General features: G+C 44.4%; 1 protein-coding gene across 1 annotated transcript in view; it reads left to right on the top strand.

Annotated features, from left to right (window-relative positions):
* LOC103086590 (autism susceptibility gene 2 protein) overlaps window positions 1-16,299 on the top strand; it is a 1,147,884-nt gene that overhangs the window by 886,721 nt on the left and 244,864 nt on the right.

A 16,299-nucleotide genomic window follows, 5' to 3' on the forward strand; every position in this document is an offset into this window, starting at 1 on the left:
TCCCCCCCCCCCCCCCCCCGCCCCGGTCCTTTTGCCAGTTCTCCCAGAGCAGAGACGGAGATGGAAGTTAACGTGAAGAATGTTGATCCTCTTAAAAGCGGCTCCAAACGATAGACCCAGGACCGGTTTCTAAACAGCTGTGATTCAGATTAGAGGCAGGGACTTGATGTATTGCCCCCATTAGAAAGTGTCCTAATGGAAAGGGCCTGCACTTCTCTGGGTCCCATCTGAATTAAACAATTGGAGTATTTTAAATCAAGGGTCATAAGTGTCAACAAGATGAAGAGCTTTGCCTCTTGATTAAAAGAGGCCTATAAGTTACTTAGGAAGTTCTTGCTGGCGCGAGCTGCACCGTGGTGGCTTTTCTGAAGCACTCTTTGTGTTTGGGGTTTTTTTTTAACTTGATTGAAGTGTAGTTGATTTACGATGTTGTGTTTAATTTCTGCTGTGTGAAGCGTCATGACACCCAGGGTAAAGTCCAGCTGTTGTGCCGAGGAGAGATCAGGAACCTGAGACTAAAATTGTAGCTGGAGAATTTAAATCACACACTCTTGGGGAGAAGTGAACCCACGGACCATGGGGTTCGGGAGCAGCAGTGCCTCTCAGATTTCTCTGCCAAATTATCCCCATGGCAGGGATCACATCACGTCATCCCGAGCAGGCTGGGATGGGAACCCCAGTGGTCCGCTTTCATTTCATAACACGTTTGTGTTTGCCTCAGTGTCAGTAATGTCTCAGTTACCTATCAGGTTAATTACCAACCCCTCCTTCCCAGTCTTAAAGTCACGCTGCAGGACCAGACGCTGTGCTTGAAATTGGTGTCCCTCCAGGCACAGCACCTTGCACCCACTTTGTGAAGCACCCGCACAGCAGGCGCCCCCAGAGCCCCACGTGCAGTCTCGCATCCAGCAGCGTCCCTTGAGTGTCCTTTCACCCCTGGGCCTGAAGATAATGCTGACCTCACAGTGCTAGCGGAAGGCTGCAGGCTTTCCAAGAATAAAAGGAGAACAGGAGGGGGTGCGCAGGGGGAGAGCGGAGCCTCAGCAGCAGTAGTGAGGGCAGCAGCGTCTGGAGCAAGAGGCAGCAGATGTCTCTAGGTAGATGCCCTTATGGCAGCTCTTCTGGAGAGAGAGGAAAATTCCAGTAATAATAACAGGGTTACAACAAATGAAAATTGGAAAATAAACAGATGGAACATGCCTCATAGTTTAGCTTTTATCATCAAAAATTCTGAATCTGCAAGTGAATATGGCTAACTGTAGTTGAAACCATCTGCCTTTCACTTTAAGATCCTGTGTGGAATCCTATTCTCCACCCAGGGGAGAGTGGGGGGAGGCGGGAGAGGGAGGAAGAGGGGGAGAGAATCATTATTCTCAGCTGTCCTGTCAAAACAAACATGTGATCGCACCTCGTGGAAAGGTCAAGTGCAGATGGACACCATCCATCTCTAGAGACTGAAGTCAGCAGACGTCACCCACTCTGCTCTTTCCGGGCTTGGGAGGACCCCTTCTGGCTGCCCTTCTGATTTCAAGTGTAAGCGCCTTAAAGGCAGGCTCCCTGTTTCTTCTCACAGTCTGGGATGGGCATCCGGTGTTTAATCTATACGGGGAGAATTAACTCAACTCAATGCATGATGCTCCCAGACCCTGCTGCGTTCCCCTCTGTCTTTCAAGTATTTTGGAGGCTTAGCTGTGGTCCCAAACTGTGCTGTGGGTGTGGAATGCCACGAGAGGATGGGAAAGAGATCTTCCTGCCACAGGGAGTTAGAATCTGGTGAAACTGGAATCTCCAAGACAGGAGGCTGCTGATTCTGGGTGGTTACCAACCCAAATCACACCTTGTCTTAATCACCCACTTTTTGAAAAGTAGCTTTTTATTCAGAAGGCAGTTATTATCACAGCCTTAAAGAAATACATTTAAATGGCAGGTCACCCACAAACTCAGCTTTAGCCTCTTGTACCTCACGTGCCCCCCTTTTTCCCTAGACTAACCTGAGAAACAGAATGAAGCTTTTATCACTTAGTAAATTGTTTCATCAAGAATACTATATGTGGGCTTCCCTGGTGGTGCAGTGGTTGTGAGTCCGCCTGCCGATGCAGGGGACGCGGGTTCGTGCCCCGGTCCGGGAAGATCCCACGTGCCGCGGAGCTGCTGGGCCCGTGAGCCACGGCCGCCGAGCCTGCGCGTCCGGAGCCTGTGCTCCGCAATGGGAGAGGCCACAGTGGTGAGAGGCCCGCATACCGCAAAAAAAAAAAAAAAAAGGTAACTAAAACATAAAAACCAACCAAAAATATCTAAGGGGGGTTTCTGAGAAGTATGTGTGTGTATGCACATGGGCCCGTGTGTCCACAAATACCAAGGTATTCCAAAAACTTTTAATTTTTTAAGTGTTGACTACTGTTTGCTCATACCCCAGAGGTGTTAACAAGCAGTGGATTGTTAGTGACAATCTCACTGTCTCCAGCACTTCCAGCAGAAGGCTTGATTTAATCGAAGAGCTGTCATTTATTATTCTGTTGTGCAATTCCAGGGGGGTAGCTAACTGATCAAGCTCTGACTCCTGGGAGCAGAGGGCTTTTTTTGTTGTTGTTGTTATGTCTAAATCCTCAATACAAATTGCAGTATTTCTGGGCTCCCAGCGGGACCCATTAGAGCCTGTGGGGCATTAACGATCATTAATAGTGCTGTCAGAGAGAAAGGGGATGGGGGGAGGGAAGGCAAGAAAGGGAGGAAGATGGGAGGGAGAGGAGGGGGGTGCAGAAGAGTAGCCAGGGAGTTGTGTAGCTTTTTCAGAAATGGAAAATTAATACATCTGCTCTGTTCATACTACCCAATGTTTGATGTGTGTTAGCAGGCATCTTTAATTAGGTAGGTTAGTACCAGCCAAGCATTTACTTCCCTGTTTTGAAATCCTTCATGTGGCTCAAATCCCACTTGCCCTTCCTCATCCTTTTCCCTACCTCCCCCATGTCTTCCTCTCCCCAAGTCAGCCTTAAATCCCCAACTCCAAAAGTGAAACAGAAGGGGACTGAGGAGTGGGGAGAGTGATTCCCTTCAAAACAGCGCGCGCGCACACACACACACACACACACACACACACACACACACACACGTTACAGCTGTAATTTACTACGTTGCCTGTGATATCCCATTAACTGTGATTCATTTTAAAGTGTTTAAATGTATAGTAATCAGGTAGAAATGTTTTAATCACTTACTAACAAGCTTACTTACCAGGGCTGTGAAGAGAGGCTTAGGTATTAATTAGGATAACATGCTAATGTTTGCATTTTAGGTCTGCTACTATTGTGAGCCAGAGGACCCTGACCTGGGGTCCTGTTCAGAACTAAAGCCTTTTTCAAGAATCTTCCTTCTCTCACAACCCCATGTCTACACCAGGCTGACTCACCTTTGCTTCCTTAAGGTTGTGTGTTTTCCTCCTGTCTCTTCATTTTCCCTTTGAATCTCGGATTCTTGAATTCTGATCTTCTGTCATATCCCCAAACCACAGAGAGGAATTTTTCTGAACTAATAATAGGTACGCATTACGTGTCCCTTTCTTCACCCCAGCACTGCATGCCCGTGAAGCACCAAACACTGTGCTTGACACAGGGACTGCGGTGGAGAGAAGGAAAACCGGGGCATTCTTCCTGCCCTCGTGGAGCTTCTGCTGTGGCAGGAGAGGAATCCCAGAGTCGTGTAGAATCACAACAGTGGTGCACAGCAGAGACTCAGGGGCTATGAGGAGCTGTGAGGCACTCTGACCCAGGGAAGTTTGGGGGAGATGTCCTACAGATGCTCCAGGTGAGTGGGATGAAGGGAAAGCAGGTTAGCAGTCACTTTGTTCTGGATACCATGCTCTGTGAGCTGTTTTTCCATGAACGAATTCAGCTGCTCCTTACACCAAGCCGAGAGCATAAGAAGGATTCTCCAGTTTACAGATGAGGACACTAAGGTTTAGAGGAAATGAGCTGCCTACCTAAAAGCCCACAGCACGGCTCCTGGCTAAGTGACCGCGGGAGCTGAGAGCTTGACCCTTGGAAGGTAACTATTCCATTTTCTCTTTTTCACCTCTTTTGGCATCTTTGAGCCCAGATAAGCCAGGCTGACTGGCTGAGCCATTTAGCTGTCACGCAGGCCTGAGAGTGGTGTGTGCGCCGCACCCATGGCAGGGACAAATGCCTGGCTTGCTGGGGCTTCCCGAGTTAGGCAAGACAGATACAAGAGAAGTGAGTAGGACCCTCAGTCCATGGTCTCCAGTGTGGAAGAAATACCACATTTCTTTGCCTCCTTAAATTTTCTCCTTGCGACAGCACTCCTGAAGGGAACTTGAACTTGAGTAACTCCTGGTGCTACATTTATCCTCAGAGTTGTGTCCGGGGCCAGTGTCCTACCACTTGCCAAAGGATTTTGAAGTCTGGAAGTCCTCTGTGCTCTGTGTCCCCCAGCTCACTATCAGGACACTGCTCACCCCAATCCGGGAGCCGGGGATGGCTGTTCTGCCTAGGGTCTTGCTTCCTCCTGTGGGCTGCCCCCTAAAAAGGGCCTGAGTCCCTGGTGCTCTGAAAACAGCCCTCTCCATCCTGGGTGAATCTTTTTCTAGTCTTAGTGAAGCCCCTCCCCATATCTCAGGCACTAGCATTCTGGCCTCACACTTGATCTTCTGTGTTCAAATAGATTTTGGTGGCCTTTAAGCTCAGCGCCAGAATTATTAGCAATGGAAGAAACCTAGCTTCCTTTTCCTCTAGAATGAAGTGTGGGGAAACACTTTCATTCCTTGTTTCCAGTTACACAGTGCTTCTCAAAGTGTGGTCCTGGTATTCAGGGTGCAGGAATCCTTAAGACCCTTTCAGGAATTCCACAAGGCCCAAACTACTTTCATTGAAATATGGCATTATTTGCCTTTTGCACCTACCCTCATTCTCTCACATGTAGAGACATTCTCTTTCATGTACAGTAGAGTTTTCCAGACACGTGACTGAAACAAATTGAATGCAAAAGCAGATATGAGAATCCAGGTGTCTTCTACTAAAACAGACATAAGATTTGCAAAAAGGTAAAATAATGCTACTCTTTTCACTAATTTTTTTATTCTGGAAAATATAGTTATTTTTAATAAAATATTATTTTTATTAAAATATGTTTTTGTTAAAGCGTGATAGGCTTGTTATCTTTTAATGAATTAATAGACATTTTACAATCTTTTCGGTTTTAATTTTTAATAAGATACCTATATCAGTAGATATAACACACGTAAACAGTAGCTTTTTAGAAGCCCTCAAAAAAGAGTGTAAAGGGGTCCTGAGGCCAAAACACAGAAAGGGAAGAAAAACCAAAACAGTCAAATTTCTGTATAAAACCAGCCTTGCCACATTGACAAATTCCAATTTGGATTGTGTCATCCAGTGAGAGGAGGAGTTATTTGGACACTTTTGCATTTTTCCCTTTTTCTTCTTCAAATCTGAAGAGTCCATCAGAAAATAGCCCCCTAAACCCCGGTAATCACACACCCCAGTTTCCCCGGCACAGTCCCAGCTCGTGTATGTCTTTTGTGCCAGCAATAATAAGAGCTCCCCCTTTGACTCTCAGAGGTGTCCCAGTTTGGTTGATAAATCATAGGTCAGCCTACCTGAACCCCCCCTCAACTTCATGAGCTTATAAATGACAAAGTAACATACCAATCTTTCTGTAATTCAGAGAGGTAAGAAGGAGCTCCATTTGGATCGATTGGCAGGATGTGGCGGGCGGCGTGTGCTTCTGTGTGACCTTCCTCTTCCAGCTCTGAGTGTGGGGCTCCGTGGTCTTCTCAGCTGGCCGCTGGGCAGTCAGGTCTTCACCTTCAAGGTAGCGGTGAAACAGTGGGCCACGTGCTCAGAGAGCTCATTAGCAGCTAGCAGTTCAGATGACGCACATACTCATTTGATATTGGCGACACAGAGGCGTTTGCAGGGCTTTTTCTGGACATTGCTAAGCCTGCTGAGTCTAAGATTTCAAATGCTGTTTTAAGCTACTTGATTCAGAGGTGAAGCCAGACCACTTGGAGAGAAGTGTGAAATTCTTTGGAGTTCTTCAACTCACTTGTGACTCTATAAAAATTATCCAGGGCTCAGAAGCAAGGAAGCAGGTGACGACGTTGCTTCAAATGGCCCTCCTGCCTCCATGGCCCCTTGCAGATCAGGGGCTGAAGCAGCCCATGAAGCCTTCTTTCCTTCCCCCTCCTCAGTGGGAAAATGTCCGTTGCTTCTCATAATGTTAGCTTCCAAGATTTGGGGTGCATTTGAAATGCCCACCCCCCAACAGAAGGCCGAGATCCTTGTTAAACAGGAAACTTCTCTCTCTCAGGTTCTGGGCCCAGGAGCACGGAAATTGGAATTCTTTTTAATTGACCATATGGTTAGTTCTGTGGCTTTGTGAAGCTATAAATCAGTGGAGGTGTAACCCGGCACAAATGTCACCAGAGGAAATAATTTCCTTTGGCTTTTCCTCTTGTTACTTTGCAAGACTCACTTTTTAAAAAAAAATTTAACCCATGCAGCTTTTGCTATATTATAGACATCGGTGGGACGTAAGGGAGGCCACACAGTCTTGGACAAGTGAGCAGGGATCTATCAGGCGGATCCAACAGTTTCAGCCACATTCTGAGAGCTCGCAGTTTGGCTTTTGCTGGTGCCAGCAATTACAAAAGAGGCCTACTCAGCTTTAAGCACTCAAGTGTTGATGGACAAAGTGCTAGTTTAACAGATCTGTGTAATGGGGAACAGGTGAATAAATACCGAATTAGTGCGCCCTTCACAGTAACAGCCTTATTATCACATGTCATGTGGGGTTTTTGCCTCCATTTGACAACTTGGGTCGTGTAAAAAATGTTAAGTAACGCAACATGGAGGAAACCCTTCATAACAAAGAATTGAAACAATTAATCAAGATTTATAAAATCTCTGGGCGGCTGTGATCTGTCAACCAAAGTGGCTATTTCTGATCAGGTCCACAGCCTCCTAAATGAATAAATGGAGAAACAGCCCCAGAAGCCACAGCCTCCATAAGAGGCACAATTGTTCTCCATAACTGGAGACAGCAAAAGCCTGGGTACAAGGAGCATTCCATTATGAGAGGGAGGGTGTAGTAAAGGGACAGTTTTGAGTCTGCCCAGCCTGGAAGGCATGTTATTTATCCTCCCACCCTCAACACGATGCCCACACCCAAAGCCAACCACACTGATGAAGCTTACTCCGCTTGTAAATGGTTGCTGTAATCCACCTTTTGCTTTTAGGGGAGTGTTTTAGTCCTGGGCTAACGCCCTTACTAAAAGAAAGCACTGTTGAGGAAGAGGCCCTCTACTTTTCCCTTGAATCGCCCTACAATTTATGGATTTTTTTTTTTTACAATTTTTAAACTATATAAATCATGTGCTCCACACATATCCTTTTGAAAGTTGCTTTCTTAGCGACACATTATGTTTTACATGTTTATCTATTTTAAGTAGAGCTCCGGTTTAACTGCTCTATGTTATTTCATGATACAGATAAACCGTGCTTTATTAATCGTCCTGTTGGTGGATATTTAGAGTGTCTCCCATTTTTAGTAGTATGAAGAATTCTGTAATGAAGCAGGGTTTCTTTACATCAAGGATCGGATGGGCAGGGTCCTGAGGTGTGGGCAGCTTGACCTGACTGCTTATTGCTCGTTGCTGTCTACAGCGGTTGAATCTGTTTCCACATTCTGAAAGTGGGTGAGAGTTCCCTTTGCCTGCGTCTTGCGCAACAATTTACTCTCAGTAGACATTTGAATATTTGCCTGTTGGGTATAAAATCCTGTCTCACTATTAATATAATTTGGACTTTCCCAATTACTAGTGAAATTAAGCATCTTTTTACATATCTATAGGCTATTCAACCTATTGATGTATTTTGCCTATGTTTTAAACTAGTTTGCTTGAATTTTTTTTTTTTTTTTGGTCCTTTAGAGTTTTTTGTATAATCTGGGTCGAATTTTTTTTTTCAGTTTTGTACTTTGTAACCGTTCATTGTTTCCTTTATTCTTTTTGTAGAGTAGCAGAAGATGTAGCCAAATAGGTAAGTTGGAAGCTGTAAGGTAAAGAGTCTTGCAGGTGATGCTCCAGAGCTGAGAATCCCTCCTGTAGGCAGTGGGGAGCCATTGAGGGTTATCACAATGAGTATAATGGTCAGATTCCCTTTAGGAAGAGAAGTATAGCAGCAGAACAAAGTATGGATTAAGGAGAGGAGAGACTAAAGAAAGTGATGCCAATTAAGAGGCTTTTTGCAAGAATCCAGGCGAAAAATAATGAGGGTGTGACCCAAACCATGGCAGTGCCTCCTAGGAGGATTTCCCGGGATTCCTGGGAATCATTTGGGAATTGGAATGGAGGGCGGTGGTGAGACTTCTGAGGAGCGCTTCCATCCGCCGTCGTCTCCTCTTGATTCACCAAGTAAGTCTTGCCTTAGGGTGGTTTCCAAAAGACTTGGCCACCAAAGTCTACTCACCGGCTTAGAAATTTGTGGGTCCTTGATGTCCAGTTAGATTTCCCTCATCCCAGCAGGACAGTCTGCCCAGAATTGACAGATCTTAATTCTCCCCTTGGCCCTCACTTGTTCCCTTCCTGCCACCTTGTCTGCCTCTCTCTCTCTCTCTCTCTCTCTTTTTTTAAAAATTTTATTTCCCATTTTAAATCTTGCAGAGTATAATACAATAAGCATTAAATCATGCAAATTGGTCTAGGTTACATTTTGAAAAATGTTAAGAGGAAACTGTTAAGAGACCAGTTTCTGACAGGCAATGCATTTTAAAGTTGAGGGATTTGAAATATTTCAGCAGTGGACCTAAAACAGCATTATAAATTAGTTCAACTTATCAGCCCTAAACAGAATTATTCATCTTCCAAAAGGGTATTTCATGGCCGCTGGGCCCAAACGATCGTTCACCTTCATTTTTGCCCTGCTCTAAGGGTAGGTCTCACTTTACTGAATTCTCCTGATTCATTACTGTGTGTTACTTTATGAATTTTTTATCAGCATTTTAATAGCTCTTTCAGATGATTGAATGTAACTGATCCTTGTAGCAGAACACTGATTGAACAGAAAGACAGTAATGTATGTCGTAGGGGTTAGCTTCAAGCCAAGCAACAGAGTTTTTTACCTATAAGATATGCTTTTCTGCCTCAGTAAGAGTCTCTGCAGATAGGAGCCCCCTATTCCCCTCACACACACCTGCACCTTGCTTCTCCATCAGGACTGGGGAAGGAATCTGCCATTTTCAGTCTCAAGCTTGGCATTGTAAGCAAAGCGGGAAGAAAATCCATGCCAGCCTAAAACATCCTCTTTTTGCCACTCAAAAGTATGAAGGTATTATGGTTTCCAGGGTTCTTAGGATGAGAGAAGGATGTTAGGCTCGCGCAGACCAGTGGGAGCAGAGCCTGTGGGAAGAGGTGAGTGTGAACCTCGGCTGTCAGTTACTTGCTGTGTGACCCTGGGCACTTCATCCCGTTGTCCTGAGTTTTTTCACTCCCTGTAGATGAGAATAACCCACCTTTCTCAGCTGTTGTGAGGATTAACTGAGAAATTGTATTTGAAAGTCCCAAGCACATAGCAGGCCCTCAGGAAATGTTTGTTACGTATGAATAACGTACATGAAAGCACTTTTAAACTTTCAAAGCACTGTACAAATATAAGTTATTAATTTATATTAATAACTCACGCCAGAGTGATACTTGAGCAACAAAGGGTAGACTTCCACTTGGGGTACTGGATGCTAAGTTGATCCTTTTGAAATTGGCGTTTACTGATACAAAAACGGTCAAGTATCAGTCATTTGATATGTTTCAACCTAATAGTTTTATATCATTTGATCATATGTAACTTTTTTGTGATTAAAATGAAAAAACTTGTGGGGGATTTGTTTGGGGAGTTAAGAATTTTACTGCTGTAGGAGACCTTACAGATAATTAAATACAATCCTGTCTATAGGTGAGAAAACTGAGGTCCAGGCCACATTGGTCATAAATAGTAGATTTAAGAACAAACCCAGTTTTCATTTCTGGATCCCTGGACTTATGCACTATATCACACAGCCTTACTGAGGATGGGATTCGTTCACTCAGCAAATACGTAGCAGAGATGAAAAGAGAGCCTAGGTCCTCTTAAGCCTTGATTAGGACTCTTTCTTCGATATATGCCAAGCTCTGTGAAGCACCCAACACCAGGTAATTCCCAAGAGGGCTCCCTCAGCAACTGACTGACCTAGAACGGCAACTAGAGGCAAGTCTGAATGGGTTTTCGACATTGGTACAGTGGGTTTGGTGATCAGATTAGTGGACTCCTGCCTGAATCTTAGCTCACAAATCCCAGCTACCGTCCCATGTTCGGTATCTCTTCTACCCGGGAAAGAGCCCCAGTTGGGGTTGACAGGAGTTAGTAGAGAATCTACAGGAGAACCAACTGGAGCCCTGTATTGCTGGGTATCTTGCATAGGATCTGTGTCCAGCTAAGTTAATGATAGAAATTGCTCACTTTCTCAAGCTTTCAAAGTCATAGATCAATCCAGAAAAAATGTAGAGATGGAAAAAAGGACAGGCATAAAATAAATGAAAGTTACACATCTTATTTAGCAAATGAAAATATAGCCATTTGGGGAGATATTTTCTCTGTGACATGCTGATAAAATACCTGAATCACCAATACCTCTTTATTTGCTTCCTTGTTCATGTCAACATCTTAATGTGAAATATAATAACAGCGAACATTCAGGAATAATCTGGCGAAGCCTGAACCAAATTTATTTTCATGTCCTTTTTTATGCTTCAAACTAAGTCTCCAAATGTGCTTTTAAGGGTATTTTTCACAATATGTATTTTGATAGGATTGTAGGATTGGACTACAGCATTTGGGGGCAAGCAGGGCACAGAAAGAAGTTATATGAAAGTTGAATAAAGATTAGGGGGTTTTATTATTGATTTTCATAATTCTGCTAAATTATGTGGTCAGAGAGGGGTGAACAAAGCAGCAGCACTGCGCAGAAGGTCATGAGCACCTCTTTTGACACATACGGTTACTGCTTAGGGACTTTCTCCCATTAGAAAAAAACCCACAAATACTCAAAGCCTTTACTTGCCCTGTTTGCTTTTTCTTTTCCATCAACTCCATATCTTTTTCCCAATTGAAAATTCTTGGGAACCTGCAGTATCAAATAAAAAGGGTGGTATCAACTAGGTCATGGGGAACTCTGGGATTCAAAGGACATGCCTTTGGAAAGATGAAGGACAAACTCTAATAGAGTTAAGGAACATTTCAGGTTTGTTGGTTCAACAACTCTTGGAAGAACAGGACTCATGTCTTTCTTTTTGACCAGAAGTCGCACCTTTGAAAGGGAGAGCCCTTCTGAGATTTTAATCTGCGGGGGGAGGGGGAAGCCTGAGAAAAATCCCAGTGGAATGCGGTTAACCCAGGTCCTTGTCAGTGAAAGCTCAGAGTCCTAACCACTGGACCACCAGGGAAGTCCCTGGTGCTGCATCCTTTAAAAATATGTTGGATAGAAGGGAGAGAGTGGCATGGACATATATACACTACCAAATGTTAAATAGATAGCTAGTGGGAAGCTGCCGCATAGCACAGGGAGATCAGCTCGGTGCTTTGTGACCACCTAGAGGGGTGGGATAGGGAGGGTGGGAGGGAGATGCAAGAGGGAGGAGATATGGGGACATATGTATATGTAGAGCTGATTCACTTTGTGATACAGCAGAAACTAACACATCATTGTAAAGCAATTATACTCCAATAAAGATGTTAAAAAAAAAAAAAAATGTTGGCTAGAACTGATGGTGAGCAGATGCCACAGCCTTTCTCCCCAGGCCAGCCTTGGTGCCTGAAACCAATCACTCTATCACAAGATGAATAAAAGCTATGTCTGAATGCCACTAAAACCGATTAGAATTTAATAGAGAACAGAAACAGAGTGTTAACCATGGTGAACTAACTTTAATATAAGTCCCAGGGCTCAAGAGCAGGCATAATGGCTTGACAAAAACAAAACCTTTTATGGATAGCTTCACATCCCATATGCTACACCCAACAACTCACTTAGATAAGCAGTACGGAGCTTATCACTCTTTTATGGAAGGGGAGAAATTGAGACTTAGAGAGGTTGTGACTTGCCTAAGGACACAGAAAGTGAGCGACATTGGCAGGGTTCTACTGTATCACTCCACTGACTGTGACCAACTTTGACCCACTTAGGTGTTCTCATCAGCTGCCCATGAGGAAGGCCGAAGAAAGAATTAGAGTAGGGATGAATTGCCAAAAGAGGCTGTTGGCTGAGTGCATTATTTTTTTAAACTTTATTGAGATGTAATTTACAAGTTATAAATTTGATCCGTCTTAAGTTTACAATTCAGTTCTCTTCACATAATGGATACAAACCCTTTTAAGGTACGTGATTTGCCAGTATTTTCTCCAAGACTATGACTTGTCTTTCCATTTTCTTAGTCGTGTCTTTTGAAGCCCCAGTTATCAATTTTGGTGAAGTCCAATTTATCAGTTCTCTTTTATGGTACATGCTTTTGTCATATCTAAGCAATCTTTGCCCAACCCAAGGTCTGCTTATTCTTCTGTTTTGCCAAGCCTAGCAGAGGCTAGGTGTTTGGTCAGCGAATGGATGAATGAACACGTGTCCCTAACCTTCACCCTTTTGCACCTTCAATGAAGAACGAGTTCCCAGGCTCTGTATTTCTCCGGTTCTGAAACGAGGGTTCTTGTACGTATCACCCTCAGCTCATGTAGGCATTTATTCTGAAGGCTGATGGAGACGTGATGGCAAAGGACTATAGTATGTGAAGCGCTAAAAGGAAGAAGTGTTGAAGGCCGGGAGTACATCCTGCCTTGTGATGTGAACACCAGTCACATCACCGTGGCAGCCTCCTCGTGGGGGGCAGTTGGCGTGCCACGTGAGACCAGACATCTCTGTAGGTCAGATCAGTGTTTCCCAAGGGGGCTGAGTCATCTGCAGCTCCGGGACACCTACCAGGCTCTGTGGGAAATCTCTCAAAATCCTTAGACTCTAGTGTTTTGATGATGCCGATGGCTCTTTGTTCAGCTTTTTAGCTTTTGTCAAAATATATTACCTACACTCTTGACTTGGTCATACCTACAAAATACACTTTCATCTTTACCTTATACTCGATCACTTTTTCCAGTGGGCTTTGATTAGGACATGAGAAGGCACCTATAGGCAGACTTTGATGCAGTGCTTTACTACGATGCAAAGAGGGGAAAAATAAAGGTTCCAGCCTTAGATCTATAGCATTTGTTATTTTAATCTTATCATTCTCCTTTTAAATGGCCCATTAGAGTAGAGATTTCTTGTTGCAGTTTGGGAGTCAGATACACGTGGGTGTGATTCTGCTTTTACTAGGAATTTAATAGATTGCTTACCCTCCTAAAGCCTCAGTTTCCTCATCTGTAAAATGAGGCTAATAGTACCAAACTTACAGGGTTACTGGGAGGGTTAAGTAGAATAATGTGTGAAATCTTATTACAGTGCCTAGATACAGAGGAACCACAAAACAAGCGATAGCTTCATTATGATTATGATTATTAGCATTATTATTGCTACAGCTACCATTACTACTACCAAGAAGAGAATTGCCACTCAAGTAAGAACAACTCAGTAGGCACAGTGTTTAAATGAACAGAGATATTTAGTGCATTCTTTCCTTATTTATACCATTACCTGGTGTCATAAAAGTTCTATGATAGTTTATTAAAAATATACATCAAATAAGTAGCAGCGAACATAGAAAAAATAGCGACCAAGAACAGAAAATGACAGATATGGAAAACTTAAGGATCAATATAATTATCTAATTGCCACAACTGAGCTTCAGCTTTTGACACTGAGATTCCTGGCAGCAAAGGTCAAATTCACTGTGAAATTACTCAGAAAAGGAGACCATCATTTCTTCAAGAATAAAGCTTCTTTCCTAGGTAACTTTCTCACACGGGACTTTACGTAGTGAACAGTATTCCAACAATGTGTTCCTCGAATGCAGTAACAGGTTTTATATGACTGCTTCTTCTAGTAACTTCTTTGATAGGAGCAAATGGCATGACATTAAAACACGGTTCAGTGTCGGCAGTTCTGTGTGGGGCTAAAGTAACACGGCCCTAGTGTGAAGCTGTGAGGTGGTCAGGTTTGATCCATGGGCAGAATTTAGAGTGTTTGGAAGAATGGATGAACTGCTTGTCCTTCAAATAATCTTTTGTAAGTATTGCCTTTCTCAGCTGGGCTTCTGATAGGAGTTGAAGAGCAGACAGTTTGAGATTGTATTCTCTGACAAGAGCCTGGTGTGTTTGTATTCTCTGTCGCTGGTCCAGGGCAGAGCCTTATGCCTTAGAAATCAGAAGTGCAGGTGGTGAGGTTGACACCTTATTGTGAAAATTGAACTCCCGCCCGAACGGAAGGCCATTCTACCTCTCCCTAAGAAGAGCTGAGGGAGTAGTTGCATGCAGATCCAGACTCTTCAAGAATTAGTTCAGGGGTCTATTCTAGCACTCTTGACCAAGTTCCGGGCCTCAGATCAGTGGGTTCGAACCACTGGTTAGGGGTGGATCCAGGAGAGAGGGTGATGATGGGCCGACAAGTTACATCCGATTGCTGGAAAGTTCAGCCTACCGTGTCTCTTTAGCATCCTTTGAGAGATGCCTATGGGTCAAGAAGCAGTCTGTACTGGAAACATTACCTGTGTGGTTCCACGCAAAAGACGGTGAATCATTGCTGTAGTCTGTGTGCAGAATGTTTCCAGCCTAGGTTCTGGCTGCCCACACTCTGCCAGCAGTAGAAACTGTAACTCCTTCACACGGTTCGAAGTTACATAATTTCTTGGTAGACCCGGCAGATCAACTAGCTCCAAAATTTTCCCCTAAGAAATCAAATGAATGAATCTGCTCAATGAAGTTATTTGAACAAGCCAATTACATGTGGAGGCAAGTCTACTATTTCAGTTTGCTGTAGTTACTACATTCTTTCTGACCACAGATGCCAAGACCATTTATCTGTTGACACTACTTTATGTCAGGGTCTATAAGGAAGAACTGTGATGGGGAGAGAGAGAATAATAAGCAGAAAGGAACCATGGTGATGATCCAGGGCAGTCTTCGCGTTTTCCCGAGGCCTGGGAAAGTGGTGTGAAGACTTTTTCCACCATATGGCAGCTCAGATGTGTGTACGAGGGGGGATCAGATAAAGAGTGAAAGTGGCTGTTGGGCTTCTTAGCATCCAGGGGCCACGTCAGCATCGCTAAATGTTCAGCTTGTTCCAGTCCAGGCCTGCGTGCTGTTAGCTGGTGGGAGAGCTCTGGGCTGCAAAAAGAAACGGCCAGAACCCGGAGGCCACTTCTCCCTTACACAGGGGAAGGGGGTGACCAAGATGCCCAGAAAACCCAGAAGCACCAGGGCCGTACTTTGTGCGTTTGTTGTGTGAAGCCACCCAGTTTCTTGGCTTTCCAGACAGCTTCAATTCTCCTTGACCATTATCCCAGTTCATTAAATGTTAATGGGTTGTCAACACAGGAAGAGTAATCCCCTGAAGTGCCTTTAATGTGTTTTATTCTTCCTCTCAAATAAATGATTAACATCAGTAAGAACTGCTCAATAGATGGTGTCTGCGAAAGCGGGGGCTTTCTCCTGTAGTTTACAGCCCCGTGTGGGCACCTTGATAAGATCTTAAATAGAGCGGCGAAACTTTGTGCCAGCTGGTCAGTGACATAGCGGTGGGGAAGGGTCTAATGAGTGCGCTGGCTTGAGGGCGAGGGCGTTTTCATAAATCATACTATTCTTTTCCCTCCTGGTTGGTCCTGCTTTATAGAATCATAGTAGCTTCAAGATGGAAGGGGCCCTGAAGTGATTTTTTTCCAGCATCCCATCCTTCAGGGAATTTCTTCCACAGCTTCCCTGGCAGAGGGTCACATAGCACCTGTCTTTACTTCCGGGGGAGGGGCCTTGCCTCCCTCCTGAGGCACCACAGCTCTGCTAGTGGAAGGTTTTCCTCGTCTCCCATCCGCCTTCACGGTCCCTCCTCCTTCTCAGGACACTTATCCTCATAGTTGTAATCTTTCATTGATCAGGTGGCCTCCCCATAAAGACTTGAAGTTCCGGGAGGCCAGGGGCCATGTCCTCTTTTGCGCACCTTTCAGCATAGCGCCTGGCCCAGTGAAGGTGATCCGTGTTATTTGTTGAATGCATGGAGGGATGTATGCCCTTGAGTTCAGAAATGTCAAAAGAGAACTCAGCAGGA

Source organism: Lipotes vexillifer, unplaced genomic scaffold (assembly GCF_000442215.2).
Source record: "Lipotes vexillifer unplaced genomic scaffold, Lipotes_vexillifer_v1.1 scaffold1331, whole genome shotgun sequence".
Classification (NCBI taxonomy): Eukaryota; Metazoa; Chordata; class Mammalia; order Artiodactyla; family Lipotidae; genus Lipotes; species Lipotes vexillifer.